Source organism: Phalacrocorax aristotelis, chromosome 5, assembly GCF_949628215.1.
Source record: "Phalacrocorax aristotelis chromosome 5, bGulAri2.1, whole genome shotgun sequence".
Taxonomy (NCBI): domain Eukaryota; kingdom Metazoa; phylum Chordata; class Aves; order Suliformes; family Phalacrocoracidae; genus Phalacrocorax; species Phalacrocorax aristotelis.
The window spans coordinates 27,341,050-27,358,741 of NC_134280.1; the positions used below are offsets into that span (position 1 = coordinate 27,341,050).

General features: G+C 39.1%; 1 long non-coding RNA gene across 3 annotated transcripts in view; it reads right to left on the reverse strand.

The window, feature by feature from the left end:
* Positions 1 to 17,692, reverse strand: part of LOC142057502 (uncharacterized) — a 146,488-nt gene that overhangs the window by 44,560 nt on the left and 84,236 nt on the right. For 2 of the 3 annotated variants that reach the window (XR_012660665.1, XR_012660666.1), the window contains exons 2-4: positions 11,597 to 11,812; positions 10,300 to 10,386; positions 8,825 to 8,905 (exon numbers count right to left, since the gene is read on the reverse strand). This is a non-coding gene — a long non-coding RNA (uncharacterized LOC142057502). Of the gene's footprint in view, positions 1 to 1,285; positions 3,134 to 8,824; positions 8,906 to 10,299; positions 10,387 to 11,596; positions 11,813 to 17,692 lie in introns of those variants that run through there. The other variant, XR_012660664.1, reaches the window with a different exon arrangement.

The window sequence follows — 17,692 nt, forward strand, 5'->3', positions numbered from 1 at the left end:
AAAATATACTTAGCTTAAAATAATTCTTTTTTTGCTGACCTATAGCGAATAGAACGGGGACGTTCAGATCCAGCTAAAGCTTTGCAAGGCTGCTAATGCTGGACTGAAAGTTAACTCAGGCTGCTGGAAGATGATGCTAAATCCTAGTGAAGGAAAGTGGAAGTGACTAGAATTGCTGAGGACATAGATGACCTAGAGAAGAATCAGACCTGTCCATTTCCATTAACATTGTCACCTCTCATTTCAGGGCCTTCTGGGCAGAGATCTTCCTGGCTGTCTGTAGTACACTTTTTCCACCTATCTCTGCAGGCTGACAATAGCCCTCATACCAACTTTTATCAATGACTTGCTGCCCAGGACCAACATGGTCCTTTTACCTGTTGTACTCGTCGGAGTCAACACCACACACCTCATCATCTTCCTGGTTTCTTCCCTGGTTACACTGGGTTTTGCTTAGCCTGGCTCTCCATGTTGCTTGCTAAAATCCAGAATCTACATAGTTCTCAGTCATGACAAATTTTAAGCATTTCTGTCATGGTTGACTTGGGCCACATCAGCCTAGTCAAATAATGTAACTGAGAAAAAAAAGTTATTGAATAACAAAAACAAACATCTGAATCTAAACTGAAATAAATATCAACTACCTCCTCAATTTATTGGCTGTAATTGCACCTGACACTTGCAATATTTTCAACAGTATCTGTTCCATTGATAATATTCTACAAGGTCACGGTTACAATAAACTTCGTGTTCTGAAACTTTCTGTATCTGAACCTTTGGCCTTCTACTATGTGCTGGGTTTTACTGATTTGTGTGACTTTTACCTCTGAAGCATATTTTGAAGCTAATTCCTTTCCTCTGAGGAGCTCGTAGATAACCTAGAAATTATTTACACACAAGGTTAGTCTTTTGATGCCAGTCATCCATTCCTGTGCATGAAGTTAAGCGCTAGTTTAAGTGCTTTGCCAGGCTAGAGAAACAGAGCTGGGTTCAGGGCCCCTGACAACAGCAGGAGACATTTACAGAGGCAAAACAACCTTGGGATTAGGCCAAGAGTATTTATAACCATTACAGGAATATTTGACATGTCTATATATTTATGTATCCATTTAACAATATATGCCAAAGGCAGAAAATTTCAGAGTAGATTGTAAAACAGTGGTAAATTTATTGAAAGTTATAAGAGCTTTTGATTGTTAGCACAGAAACATGCTAAATGATATGAAGTATCACTTGAATTTCAAGGTCAGAAAAGAAACATTTTCTCTGTGGTGCTTTTTCTTTTGTACCTGTTGATATACTAGCTTTCTCTTTAAAAAAAGTTGAAATTAAATCTTTTCATTAGTGCTTCAAGTTTTGTACTTCTTTCTTGTCAGTAACATGTAGCAGACCAGAGATTTGGCTTTAGAGTTTATTCTGAACAATCTGCAAGAAACTCCAGACCTCATTTAATAAAAAGCAGCTAAGTCCAGTCTGGCATCGTTGAGAGCAATGGCAATACTCTTGTTATCTTAAATAGGGGCATATTTTATTTTTGGTGATTAAATGCTATCACAAAATGTTCTAACATCTTTTCTATTTTTTATAAACACTTCTCTGTAGAGCATGTTTCCAAAAGACGAGCATAGAAGGGTGTAAGAGCTTTCCCTGGGTCGGGTCTGGCTTCCTTTGAAGAAGCCTGTGGTTTACATTAGAGATGTAGTAAGTAATGAGGAACGTGTATCTACTGCCACCTGAACTCTAGCTGTTCAACTTTTTAACTTGGGAGGAACATTTGCTTTGCAGATACCTTTCCAAATGTGAGTTATTATAGCTTATGGCAACAGAACCGAGTGTTGCTGAAGTTAGCAAAGCAATATGGCAGAGACACTAAACGAACTAAGCATCACAAGATGGAAATGATTGCAAATTTTCCATTGGATTTTTTTTCCAGAGGAGAATTTGTTTTGATTAACCAAACATTTCTACAGAGGATAAGCTTTTTCCTCAAAAGATCTCAGGTTATGAAATTTTTATTTTTAAAAAGTTTATTAAAAAAGACCCCCAGCTTTTTGTTCATGAAACCTCACTTTCCTGCTCCTACACCTATTGTATTGCACTAATGTCAAACTTGGTAGCACATTACGCAAGTAGTGGCCTCTGCAGGTATTTGACCGAACACGGCAATTTTACGCATAAAGTGCAACAAAGGAGAATAAAACTCAACATGAGAATTAACAGCTGAAGTTTATTGTTTTAGCTAAACTTAAAGAGCACTGCTTTTCAATTCAAGATACTTTGTGTGAGCATTCTGATTTATTATTGACATTATGGATGTGACAGCTTTATAAACCATCAAACACTCCAATGGAGATAATTCATTATGGGTCAAAAGCTGATTTGGTGTAAATTGTCATATTCCGTAGGCTCCAGCTGAAATTTAATGCAATGATATAAAAATTCTCTGGTGCACAATACAATACGTCATAATGATACCAAAATTATCCTGGTGTCCAAATAACTTCCATTTTGCTTTAGGCATTTAATTGTTTTGTAACAATATTATTATTTCACTTCCTGAAGCAATGACCAGACTTGCTAAGGACTTGCTTTTTCAATTCTGGGTGGCAAAAGAAACCAACCCAAAGCCAAACAGCAACAATTTAGAAGATTTGCTTGTAAGTCTCCATCAGACATAATGACAGCTTGGAAGTTGCTTTTGTTAGGGATAGAACATCTTGCTGACAGTATCTCACACCAATTTGTATTGTTAAAATCAAATATTTATAATCTAGATGAAGAAGGTGAGACTCAGGTGCTCAAATGTGTTTGCCTAGTGACATCTGAGACATCCTAGGGTATCAGTGACATCCATGCAGGACTGGCAATGGGATGCAGTGCACAGGAGAGATCCAAGTTGCTCCGAAGGATACCCCAGCCATCTGGAATGACATGACACTGGGTGCCTGTTTTTGGGGTATCTGAATTGCTTCTATAAGGCACGCAACGTTATATCATTAATCCTCGCAGTCACTGGGTAGTTGGGCAAGCACTTTCTACTAGATTATAAGAGAAGGAGCTATGAAGACCATGTTTTCCTTCTGATAGGCACATCTTGACGTAGGCAGGTTAGTTATGGACCTTGTCCAGATACCTAGTAATATAAGATAATGTCATGCCTGCACACTAACAAACCAAAATATAGAGTGCCTTACTTGGGTAAAATCACAGGGGAGTGAAACATATGAAAGTCACAGGATTGTATACCATGTCTGAAGTAACTATTTTTCCTTAATCCTGCAAAGCTCTAGCTAGGGAAATTTTGTGTCTCTGCTTGAACCCTTAGGAGAAAAGGAGCATTATTCCCATCCGAATTCAGCTAATTTTACCAGGAAATCTAGTTTAGCAAAGCCCCCAAGACCCTTTTCCTCTCAGTGGAAGCAGGTGCTCTGAATTCCCTTCTGAAGGAGCCCAAGTTAAGCTTTACCCAGTTGCTTTCTGGAAGGCTTCCATTTAGGGATGAGATCTCAAGGTCAGGTAACCTAATATCATTCTTGATGACCAAGCAACAAAAAGTGTAGGGATTTTTTGTGATTACAGGAAGGATTTTCAAGTCTGCTTTGGTGCCCTACCTACTTTGTTACCCACTGCATCTTTCATCTCCTATGAGAAAAACTGTTTTATTAAAGTGCAAATTCTTTCACATGACACTGGGGAGACTGCCTTACATCAGTCTCCCACAGCAGTAGAACAAAATGTAACAGTCTAGACTCTGCTTTCAGTTATATCAGCTTGGATTTTGAGTCACCAGTGGATATAATGAAATTATACAACATATGTATTATGATAATTGGCTGTAATTATAGTGCTTAGAGATAATCAGATGAAGAATTACTTGAAATATAGTAGTATAATCAATAAACAGTACGTAGGAAAACAATTAGATAACCTTTTAGGAAAAGGGTTTTTTTAAAAAACCAAACCAAAACAAAACAAAACACAAGACCCATGGATTTTACTTTAGGAGTTTTGGATTTATGGAATTCTGGCTTAAGAATGTGATCAGCACTTCTTAAATAGACACTCTAGGGCTCAGAAACGTGACAGATTTGTATCACAACTATGCCTAGATGGAAAGGTGGGAGTGAGATAACTTTGCAAGAGTAAAATAATTAATTCTTCTTTGACCATTGTCTAACAAAAAAATTCACTAAATGAAATTAATTGTAAACAAATTGAGAGTACAAGAGAATCTCCAGCATCAGGCGTTGTTTGATAAGAACTTTGATGTACATGGGCAAGATGGACAGCATAAGGCCAGCTGAACCTCCGAGACCTTTATACCGCTCTACTTTGATATGGGCACAGATAAGCCTCTGCAGTTTATACTTGCAGCACTGGTTCTTAAGGCTCATTTTGCAAGTGCACATAGGGATGTTCTCCTGGCTTTAGGCCCATCCTGCCTGACTTCTAGTCATGATCCATTAGCCAGATAAAAAGAAACTTGGGAGAAGAGACGAAGGAAGAAGGGGAGGCCATAAAAAGAAGGGGAGCTGGCCTAAATCCAGACAGCATGTTCTCAAAGGCTTCTTTAGGGTGGCTTTGTGATTGCTTCAGTGCCAGCCATGAGTACTATTAAACTTTCAGCAAGACCGAGATTCTGGCCCAAAGTTTGATCTGCTTTGCTTAGCATATCTCTCTCTTCAGATTTTCAGCACAACAGATGTCTATCTCCAGCTTCAGATGTCTGAATGCCTTCCAAACCAGCAACATCAGAGAACAACTTCTCTCAAAGTTCCAGAATAAAAGCTACAAAAACAGGGAGCAGATCACTACCAGCACTGGGCTGGTAAATGAATGGGATGCCATTCTTTGATCACCATATGGCATTACATTAATTGATAGTTTTCAGGATCAATCAGGTCTGCACCAAAATCACTACATAATAGCAATATTTTCATAAAACTATTCAATTAATACAAATATTTTAAACATTGTTATTTAACATACCTCCAGATACCTCAGACTATCAAGCCCATATCTAACTCATGGGCTTCAGCTTCCCTCCTACAAACTTTCATGAAGTGACAACAAACATGGTGCAACACCATTCCACTATCACCTCTCCAGATTAAGTAACACAAAAAGTTCTCACAATCCTAAGAAAATAATTTTGGTCTTTGATGAGACACTTGGTGAGAGGGCACTCAATTCATAACACAGTCTTTATTAGTTGGCAGTGCTCCATGGAGAAGAGGAGCAGTTGTTAACAACAGCCATCCTTTCCACACAACTGAATTGCCTCCACTGCCAATTCAAGACTGCGTTGTCCAGGCTGCAGCTGCCCACGTCCACTTCACTGTCCTCGCCCCTGCCATCCTCCTGTCCTTGTCCTCAGAATTTCCCCTGCCTATTTACTGCTTTCACTAACATATTTTTCCACCTATATTCCATCCTTATTTTTTCCAAATTAAAACATCACTTTTATGAGCATTTCAAATTTTCTCCACTCTTTGTATCAAATATTTTAGAATGCTAAAATAGCTGTTAGAAAAATCTTTTTTAAGTTAAACATTCTGTATATAACAAAGGTAATTTTAAGACATTAACCTAGACTCAGATCTCTTATTGGAAGACAGCCCTTTTGTTAGTGCAGCAGAGCAAAGGAAACCTAGGAGTCCCCCATATATGAAAGATGCTACAATTATGTTTCTAAATACCATTTGATCTGTTTCCCAGAGTTACAATATTCATTTTTCTCCTCTTACTTCCTAGTTTTGATTTATATGATGAGATTTACCTGAAGGCAAGAAGCATAAGTTACAAATGATATTTTCAGATGTTAAAACAAATAGCTGAGTAGGTAGGTAAACAAGTTTGCAGCACATTTTCAATTCTTCATATTTGCTTTCTTCCTCCCCATACAATTCAGAAGCTCTATTAAAGTATGCTGATTTTTTTATTTCCTAAAAAAGCCTTGTGTAATCCATTTACAAATACATAAACCTCAAATGTGCATAAATTAGTGTCCATAACAACTTGCAATAGCCAAGATCTGACACCTGAAAATTAAATAGACTGAACCTGGACTAAGTCCCTCAAGTTCTATATATCACAAAGCGATGCCATAATCTGTACAACAGTAAATATCAGGGGAGTGGAAACATGTCTCTCATTTCACTCCACATGACTGGGCTTAACTTCTTAGTGTGGTGATTTTGGTCTTTTCACTAATTTGGGCAGTAATAAGGTTCTTATACATTAACTGGCTAGAACTGGTCTCCTGATAAATGCAGTTCAGGAGTTGTCAGGAGTTGAGTCCCAATAGTTGTTGAACATTCTGAATCCAATTGAACAGAGTGTTTAAGCACATATTATTTAACTTTAAGCATGGGAGCAAATCCTTTATTTAAGCTATAGCTCTTGGTGCCTTGAAGAACTAAATTCTGTTTTCCTAAACTCGCAAGCAATATAATCAGTGAACAAATAACTCAGTCAGGTGATACTAGTCAAGCCATGAAGAATGAACAGCAACAATAAAGACTACTTGTTCCAGCAAGGCTGTTTCCTTTCAGCTTACAACCTCTCTGCTTTGCAACTGTCATCTTATATCCATGTTTTCTCCAGAGCTAGTTCATTCCTAAAATACAGTGCAAAACAATATTAATTTCCTGAACAGCTCTCCTCCTTGGATGAGGCAGATGTGTTTCAGTTCTATACTGGCTGTCAGCTTCAATTATTCTAGAGACAGCCAAATTCTCACTACAATCACAGTTGTCATGCTAGTTGACTTGGTGAGAGCATGCCTGGTCTGTGAGATGACATACATATCCCTGCATTCTCCCACCTTTCCTAAGGATCCAAAACAAATTCTCCTTTAAAAAACTGTTTAAACCAGAACTTGAAGAATTTTTGCAGAGCCAGTTATTTTTATTGAGCATGGTTTTGGGGTAAATAGTGACCTCAGTACTGCTTTGTTTCAAAGATTTCAATATATTGAGGTCCTAATGAAAAGAATAGGCTTAACTGCTACCCTCCTCATCAGAAGAGCCCTAGAAAGCAGGATTTACTAGCCTAGGAACAGCAACATTTTAATGCAAATAACATCTGAACTGAAGCAGGTTTTAATTCTGGTGGCTGAGATTGAATTGATGCATCACCACCTGTACCATTCCTGAATAGGTATGAAAAGACCTGTAGTCTTTTCATAGCCTGATGAACATTACGTTATGTATATTACATAAGCCTGCTACAGAGGGTTTGGGGTTGTGTCGTCTCCCCTGCCCTGTAAAATGCTTTCTAGAATACATGTTGAGTATTTATGCTTTTGCCTCCCAGTTGTTGAATGCTGTCCTGTGACATTGGTTAAAAAATTAAAAGAGAGAGACTCCAAAAATCTGTATTTAAAGTGTAACTGAATTAGATATTTTCTCAAAACTATGCATTCCATCAATAGTTTTTTCATTGCTTCCAGCCAATACAAGCACAAGTTTGTTCAGTTAGCTTCTGGCTATGATCCAGTCAGATGGTTAGATGCTTGAATGAACTCGAAGAAATATTTTTACAGTGTGAAGAATTAATCACTTGGGGGAAAAAAATATTCCGTTTTGATTCTTGGCTACAGTACTTATCTTAAATTGCTTAGTCACGTGAAAGTATAATTTCACTAGCTGGCAGATATCCCTTTGAAATTTCACTTGCAACATGCTTTAGCTCACCAGCTTCAACCCCTACATAAGGTCATCTACACAGCTGTTTAAATAAGAATATACACCACGATAACTCGCAGTATGCTCCAATCATGCAGAAATGTGAGTGAACAACTTATTGATTGTAGTGTCTGACATGACCTGCTCGTAATTTAGAAATCAATAGCCTGGATTTTTCCTCTCTTCCCCACCCGCCTTTCCCCCAGATTCCAGCAATATCTCTGCATTCAAATAATGCTGATGTTGGATTCCGATCCCAATTTTGCAACACAAGCATTTCTCTAACAAATAATTTCACACATTCTACTTTGGCCCCAAGGTCTGGATGGTGGTTGTGGAAGGAATGTCTGAAATAGTACAGAAATAATGTTTAATAGAGACCTGAAAACAAGGCAAGGATATAGTAGAATTTGGCTGATATTAAAATCATAACTGGCATAGGAAGAAAATATGCAGCTGACAACACTGTTCAAACTATTGACGCCTCATCATTTCACCCAGTTGACAGAATAGCTACAGAGCATGATCTCCTCCCTTCCTACGTTACCACACAGCAGGGAAGCCCTTAGCCCTTTGCAAGATGCTATTTTTGAACTTTAGCACCATTATACCTAATTAACATTTCCCGGTTAGCCTCTTGCTAGATACTACTGGTCTTTTTCAGTAGATTTACGGTATGTTACGGGGCTTAAAAACATTTGATGTTATTGCTGAAGAGGGAAACGGGGCATACAGACAAAGTAATGGAGGAAATCAAATATTTAAATAACACATGTAAAAGACTTCAGGCATCTTACATGGCATCTCGGAAAAGAGTCAATTATGGGGCACAGAAAGAATCTAATAATAACCAAAGTAGGCCAAATGCAAACACTGTCATCCTGGCAAAAATTTGAAAGAAGCTATTTAAATAGCAGTGAAGGAAGACAAATATGCACACTCTGAACATGCATACCCCAGAGTACCCTTACTGAATCATGTTATGAGAGTATGATTTACCAAGCGGGGAATTCTGAATTCAGATACAGCTACATTTCACCTGAAAGGCCTGCCAAACCCAAGCTGCTTTGCACTTCAAAACCACCACAAAGAGACTCAGAAAAAAAAAAAATCACGGCAAGTGCTTTTGTACTTACCTGATTCTTTATACTGGCTAAAAAAAGAACAATGCACAATGTTGCATCACATCTGCTAGGTTTAAAATGCAGAGGTGGCAGCTAAAAGCAGAAGGAACAGTAATCAGAAGAGAATAATACTGCAGGAAACATAAAACAAGGATCCAAGTTCCAGCAAGTATTCAGAAATACACAGTTTGCTTCCTTGCAGCTTCAAGTACTGAGGGTTTTGCATGCATATTAAGGTACTGACAAAATACCAATATATTCCGAGACAAAACACAAGCATAAGAACCCTCAGTGAGACACATTAGGAGTTACTCAGTGAATGTCGAAAAACAGGGCTGTCAAAAGCCTTTATTTTTTTAAGTATAAGCTTTTTTAAAATAAACATACATTTTAAAAACCAGCATTTTTGGAAAGAATCTAGTTCTAGTACAACAGGTATAAAAGTTTATCCTTCATTTAAAGTACTGTTCACTAGCCTACAGTCTTTTAAGCACTGTATAAATTACCACATCGGTGTACAAGGATATAAATTTGCTTTCCTGAAAGAGGTCAACATATTAAACTTCAGGCAACACATTTATACCATTCTGGGCTTTTGTGACAAAAAAAAAATCAGTGACTCCAGGAATTATTTTCCATGGACTAGTTGTTTTCATTGTAAGACTTCCCCCCCCCCAAATTCTATCTTTTGGGATAAAAGTCTATCTACACCTTAACTGGCTTTCGCTATCTGCTCTCACTTTCATTCTGTGGTGCCTGGGCTAGGTTTTGGAGGGCTCTGGCACATGCCCAGGCAGCAATGCTGTCCCTCGCTCTCCCAGGGATGTTCCAGGGCTTAAACACACCATTTCCCAGAAGTCTAAGTTTTATGCACTGAGGGTTGTAGTTTAACACATAGGCTGCACACACTGCCCTTTGCAAAGGTTTCTATGCTTTTTCTCAAAACTAGAGAGCTTAAACGTTCTTATGGAGTCAGTGTGGTAAATTGGATCAACTCAATGATATAACTTATGATACAAGACTACCACAGGATTTTTGAGGCACAGCTAAGGGGGAAACTTTGGAGTGGAAGTGAGATGCCATTTTGGGAGCAGGAAAGGGATGTGAGAATTTAAAGTGGGAAAAAAAGTCATAGAGTCATAGCTGCTCTCCTCGCAACCCAGACAAAACCTGGAAAATATTTCCCCCCGGTTCCTCCTTACTTTGCACTAATCTTCTGAGTCTGTAGAGCAATACAGAACACTGTATTCCGATGCCTCTTTTTCTTTTTACCAGGGAGTCTATTTACTTGCCCCATATTTATTTCCTCTGATCTGCAATACTGTGGCTAACCTTCATTGTCCTGCTGCAAAGTATCTCTTCCTTTCTCCTCCCCACTTTTTCATATAGTTAAGAGAATTAACTTGGCCTATCAGAAACCATTAGCATTAAAAAATAATAATAATAAAAATGTTCTCTTCTTTTATGGGTTTATCAGTTAATCTTACCTGCAAAGTAGTAGAGACATTCCACTACCTCTGCGTCTGCCTCTCAATGCTTTTCCACAATGACTGAAGATACAAAGTTTAATTATCCTAGAATGGAAAACATAGCTCTGCACCACAGCCTTACTACAAAGGTATTGAATGCTAAAGCAACCTGATTAAGTTGTACTGTAGAGACCTCAAACATGCTATATTCTAATCCCAAGACTGGGTTTGCTTTTTTCTTCTTTAAAATAAGCTTTGATAATACTCAATTTCTCACTTCTGTACAGTAAACTAAACCTTGCAATAGTCAAAATAAGTCCCAATCTGATTGCTGCAAACATTTCAAAATATAGCGTTCCACAGTCACGCCCCCATCCCCGTCCCACCACTGTCTCGCACTTGTATTTGACTGGTGCTTTTCAACACGTGGAAACATTCTCTTTCAAACACACTTCTCATCTTTCAGTGAAAACCTTGCCTAGGCCAGATGCTGTGGTTCTCTTTTGCATTTATTTAATTGGTTGCCATTTAACACGACATAGTTAACACATGATTACAAATGCAAATCTACCCCCTTTGCAATCGTTTCTTTCAAGACACAAATGCTTGTGCCTCATCCTGACTAGTAGAGACTAGAAACAACTATTTGTTTCCTGGAATAAGTTTTTAGGGAAGGTCTATATTTGCATTCACTGTCATTCATTAGATCAAGCTAATTGGCAATTAACTCCCTTTGAAAAGGAAACAAATGTTTAGTCTAAGCAAATCCTGGTCTGTGTATGTGTGTGCTTAAGAAACTGCAGTTAAATTCTATGAGTGCATTTCATCAGGTAGAAAGAGAGTGAAGCATCACCTACAACAGAACGAAAGTGGGACAGAACAAAAGGGCATATAAGAAGCACCAGTTGCTGTAGTTCCCCTTCTGAGGGTGTATATGGCTGTTTTTCCACTGTTTCAACACCCTTTGTAATGAAGGAGGGCTCGCACTTGAGGCCCTACAGAAGTGAGTTCTGAAGCAGTGCTTTCAAAGAGTAAAGTGTCAGCAAAGCTGAGGTAAATGAGTATTTCTTTCAGCAGTAAGGCCAACTTAAGCGTCTCTGTCCTTCTTAACCCATGCTCTTCTCTCTAGTGCGATACCGCAGCTGGTGTGGCTGCATGGTGAATGAAATCAGGGCAGTGATCCCATTTCGGAAAATTGCTTAAAAACAACAATAGCCCCTACAGGTACCATTGTAAAGGAAGGACTTAGATGGAGAGAGTATAATACATGACAAATGATCTTTTCTCCCTAAAGACAGATCTTGGAAAGCCTTACCGTGAGGGAGGTTTCAGCATGTGCCATGGCTATGCAGACCCACAGGCAGGACCCATGTTGGGGAGCTGGTGAGGGGGCCCTGGCATGCAGCAGTATGAAGTGCAGCAGCAGCAGTCAGAGAGCTGTCCGGGAGCTGCGAGGAGAAGCGAGCTGTGCTTCAGCATCCCCCATTTCTGCTTTTTCCAGCTGAACTGCAGTGACAGAGCACTAAGCTGTCTGTCAACAGAAAGAGGGATTTTTTTTTTCCTGGTTGCATAAGGAAGCAGTCAGACCTTGCTGTTCTCATGATTTGTCTCCAGCTCAGCTGACTAAAATGTAGAAGTCAGGAGCTAACATCTTTCTTATCAATTTTCTGATCATTTTTATAGGTGGTGTAAACTACATTGAAGCTATCCCTTCCCAATTCACTGCAGTGGGCTGTGAGTCTGCAACAGAGCTCAGTCCGTCTTATGTAGCCAGTTTCAAATATTTGTTACATAAAATTATTAGCTGATAATATTTATTTAATGCCTTAATGTAGCACCAGTAGATTATACCATCCTACTACATAATTATTAACAGTCCAGAGGATCCTTTAGTCGTTAATGACACAGAATATTTGGATACTGCAGCAGTGTTGCTTGAATGACTCTTTAAAAGCAGTATTATATCAGAGATTTACAATTTACATTACCACTGATGGTCTCTCTTCAGCCTTTACACAGAATTCCAATTAATGTCAAAGAAGAGTAATCACACATGAAATTAATGGAGAATATACCCCTTAAAATTTAATGTGTACACGAGATATTCTTATTGACTGTGGTCTTACTTAATTTTTATACTAGAACATTAACTATAATTTGCAGAATAAGGAGTTTCTGAGTCCTGTGTGTCCATCCCCCCCATTCCTCCCCCGAAAGAAAATGAGGCTCTGCTCTTCAAGCTAGTGTAGCCTTGCTCCTTGCTGAGCTCAGAAAGGGTACTGGAGGCTGTAGAGAAAATGTTGCACTGAATTCCCCAAACAACTTTTAAAAACTCAAAGCATCTCACGCTAAACCCACAAATGAGATTAAGCCTCTGAATTAAGATTTGTTGCCATGAAAACTGATACGATATAGTCTAAACCAACAAAATACTACACCTAGATAATGAACTAGTTAATCGGGAATTGAGGTGGAGGATTCACTGTCTGTGAAGAAGAAGGGCTGAACAGAATAGAAGCAAAAATATTGACAAGCTTCATAAAAAGGTAAATTTTCTTGAGTGTAATGGGATGCGCAAAAAAAAGAGACAAGATAAGTAATATATGCAAGTATGATGGCAATACAGCTTCCAAGCTGTGGCATATTTTGACTGAGCCAGTTTACATTACATCTTTTCAGTTGATGACCAAAAAACCCCAAAATGACCCATTGCACCAAAAAGTGCCCCTATTCCCTGGAGCATCACTGAACTAAGGCTAAGTTTAAGGTTAAAGCCCTCCAAAGTCTTACCTTCATATAACTGCTTATTGTACCAACTTAACTGCTTTTCCCTCTGTTGAAAGTTTTGGCACTTTTCATACAGACACAGTGAAGGACTGCGTGCAAAAATCTCATCCCTGAAGAATGCAGCACCAAAGACGATGCTCTCAACACCTGCTCTCAGCAGTGTGAGCTGAATCAAAGCTTCAGGAAGCCAACTCAAGTACAAAAGTGGCTGGGGACAAGATGTTACAGGAAGAGGTTAGCATTGAAAGGCAAAAATCTGTCAAGGATCATTGATTTACACTGGGGAGAAACAAAAGCAAAACAGAAAACCTGCCACAGCCCTTGCCTGGCTTGTTCTCTTATCTGTATTTGGCCTTCAAACAAAATTTGTGCACCTCTCAAGAGTACTTCTAGTACAGAATCAGTGATAGTGAGATGAAGCACAGCACCCAAGTGTTATTTTTAAGTGCTTACTTGAACTCACCTAAATCTAGTATACAGTACTTGATCATGTCATTCTTTCCCATGTGGTTTCCAAGTTAAAATGTTGTAAAAGTGCAGGGAGAAGCCTACATAGGCTGCGTAAGTAGGGAGAAAATACAGTTTGGAGATGACTGCTTTCTAGAAACACTGAGTCCTTAAAAAAAGGTAACAAACCTTACTAGTGTTGCCTTTAGAAGCTTCAGCTTTTCAATGAGTCCTTAAAAAAAGGTAACAAACCTTACTAGTGTTGCCTTTAGAAGCTTCAGCTTTTCAATGAGCTGACTGGAGTGTTTAATGAAATCCAGTCCTTGTGGGAATGGCTCACTGGCCACTTCAGTTTTGTTAGATTCAGCATCAGCAAGCAGTGACTGAGTCAAGGACTACTGTAGCTAGAAAAAAAAAGGTGCCTGCTAAAGTTGAAAGAGACGCATTAGGCTTGGTACATGAATAGTCAGGATTTCGTTACTCTAGGTGTACTTAAAGGCAAAAAACCCCACAGAAAATACTTAGAAAAAGTTTTGGGAAAAGAAGCATCAGGGAAACAACACAGAAACATGAAGTGATTCCTGTGTAGCAGACCTGGCCCTACCATTCTAGAGCACGTGCTCCACCTCCATCACACAGTCAGTCTGATATGAACAAGCAGTAAACCTGCATGTATCGTAAAGAGAGCTTCATGACGTTATCTACACCCATGAGAAAAATCTGAAGATCGATAGTGCAAGAGAGCTATTGGCACACACAGCAGCAGCAACCATTAGTAACGGAGGAAAAAGAAGGCATCAAACATATCCCCATCCATAAATTCCAACTAGAAAACGGAGCTTTCAGTAATGTCAGGAATATTTTTGAAGGTTACACAAATCATGCTTTTCAAAATGAGGAGAAAGAAAGTATTGGCAGGGATTCCCAAATGCATTGTGGGCTGATCAAATTAAATAGAAGAGCAGTATGATTAATGACACAGAAGAAATAGATACTAAAGTAGGGAATTTGTCAGAAGCATAAGATTCCCAGAGAAAAGTGGCAGTCATACCGTCTCAGCTAGTCACAAGTGACATTGGCCAGAGTGAAAACAGACAGCTTTTTGTTGAGGAGGCTGTGAGTGTATGACTTACAGTGGACTGTGTTATCAGTCTTTCAGTAGGCATTGTGCCCATGGCTGAGCTATGGAAATCTGTGATGAGCACCAGCTCAGCAACAGCAAGTTCTTGCAGTGTGCTTGCATTAGTGACTTTCATCCTGAGAACTCTAGCCAGCTTTCTTCCAGTCAGTGAGTTAATTGAATAAGCAGACAGTATATAGGAAAGAATTTATGTTAAAACAGAAGGACACAAACCAAGTTTCCACAGAAGAGCCATATGTTGCACCATGCAGCAACTGAGATGGGCACAGCAAGCCCCCACTCAGCTGACAGCTACAGTAGGAGAGAGGACGGTCAGGGAGATAGATAGGGAGGAAGAGACCATGGAAGAATAAACAGCCATAATATTGCAAATTAAAACAATCCCAAATACAGTATGTTGATATAGTGAAAATGCTGAAGGATTATATAGTGAAGGAGCTGAAGTAGTCATGATGCAGAAATCATCTTCTACGTATACTACTTCACATATGGAGGCAAAAATAACATGAAAAACACAGGCATCTACCCAAAGTATCCCAGAACACAAATGCACACACAGAGAAGATAACTCATCGCTTTATTGACTAAGACTCTTAGCTCACTTGACTAAGGCTCTTAACCTCACTCTTAATGCCTTGCATGCTTGCCTCCGAAAAAGCACATTGGGAAAAGTTGCAGGCTCCACCCAGTTCTCGTTGGGCCATGATAACCTTGTGTTTGAAGTAGCATGAGTGGTTCAGTCAGTTATTATGTTCGTAAATTTAATGGTGTTTCATTTTAGGCCTAGTTAGATGCAGATCTGAAGAAGGGAAATTATGCAGCATAACAAGTGCTGGCAGTCCATGCTGCCCATACGCTCGGCACGTGGGAAGTGAGAATATTCTTTGATGCCCTGAGTGCTAGAAAGGATGCCTGGAAGTCTGTTCCTTATTTCTACGTGTAGTGTTTGTTCTTTAAAGATTTATTCTGAAATAGTCTTGCTCGTCTACAGGGTATTCAATGGCCGCATCTACATGAAACACTTGCTAGCTGTGGGTATGTCACTGATACATTATGTATCCTCATAAAACCTGTCAAAAAAGATGCAAGGAGAGGAGACTAAAGCATTTGCTGGGCTGGAGAGCATTAAGCAACAGTAATACACATGTTGAAAGTACAGCGGCTGTGCAGTCCTTGCTGCCTGACATGGGTGCAAGTTTAGTAGCAAAGATTCATTGTTTGGCATGGATATAAGAATGCTTATTTTGTACTTAAGGAATAGGCATAGTAACCTATATATCATACTGAGAGGGAAATGCGCCTTCTGGAGCAGCCAGTCCTGGAAGACCGCAGGCAGCATGTGCCGGTGAAACACACGTCTTGGGACTGAATCTTACTTCACCGTACAACGGTTTAAAGGATGTGGATCCAGTTCTCTCCTGGCTGGATATGAGCATCATCCACTGATATGAATGCCGTTACATGCATCTTGCAGAGCAAGAGTTGGTCTGTTTGTATGCGATCTGAGAACACTTGCAAAAAACACTAACAGCATATGAGAGCTCTCAGTTATCCTCTGAAGACTAGGCTGCCTGCCAAGAGAACAGCACATTACACAGACACATCAATAATACCCATCATCTATCCATCAAAAAAAGAGATTCATTTACCTTAAAATGCATCATATGTGGATTTTACCATGCTGAAAAGGGCAACACTTGTAGGTCTCTGAACTATCATAATATAACAGGATTGGTTCCCCTTAGTGCTGCTCAGATGCAGCTACTGCCTCAAGAATTTATATTAATTCAGCGAATTCTATCCCTTCCTTGACAGGAGTAGGCTATTTAGCCATAAATTGGCTAAACTCTATGGCTATAACCGATCAAATGAGGTGTGCCCGTACATAATGTTTAACCAGAAAATTTAACTAAAGAAATAAAATTTGAACATCAGCCAATAAAAGTGCATGGAGAACTGGCAGTGATGGTCTCAGCAGCAAAGCTATTCCCAGCACGCGGTGCAGGACAAGCATTTCAGAACGTAAAATTAGGTGAGTCAAATTCCAAGCTAGTAATTTCAACATACCTTTTAGAAGGTTAAATTTAAGCTGAATACTGTTGAGCATGCTATTTGAATGTCATTTACTCTTCTGCTGTTAAGTATTTCAAAGGTCTTACGCTGCTATCTCAGCTGAGAAACAGGCCAGCTATGGTCTATGCTGCATTTTGCCTCTTTCTGTGTCATTTTGGCTAATGCCATGTTTTCAGCTGATTCTGCCTGTGCTTCTCTATCTGAAGAAAGGCAAACAATTCTTGCCTACATCTGAAAAACCTTTTGATCAATACAGAAAAAAAAGCATTTTAGTTTGGTGTACTGTTGTTTGCCTAGGATTGGAGTTTAAAATGTTGAAAAAGAAAAAATATATCCCCCCTTCAACATTCATTATGAAATTTCTAGGCATTTAAATACTGACTTAGATCATCTGGAAATTGGCAACATGTAAGGAGAATAAATAAGAGCGAAAGTATGTCTGGACATACATTGCTGTAAAGAAAGACTGATTAAAGAGTTTCTAGATAGCCCATCTGACTGTAACTCAGTTATTGAATTTGAACCACAGGCAGATATTGCCAGATCAAACCATAGTGTTGGCAGAAGGAAAAAAAAGACTGATCTAGATTTCTGAATAGCCTGATTTACATCTGGGTTGACCAGTTTTTTTGTCAGTGATTATTTGCCACAGTACTGACATTTTAATGGGAAGAAGACACTTATCTGTTCGTGCATGGAACAGTTTGGGCCTGAGCAGTACTGACCTGCGGATGAAACACACCTGTAACAGCTCCAACCCTGCCGGGAGCTGGGGCCCTCAAGCCATCAGAGGTACTGTGTGTATTCAACATATTCTGTGATATGTACATTCATCATTATGTACTGTCATAATTTTATTTTTATCCCTTTGAGAAACATAACTTGAAAATTCCCAGTAGTTTGGTAAGTGCAAGTGATTAAAAAATTATACATTAAATATCCTTATGGGAATAGAGATTAGGG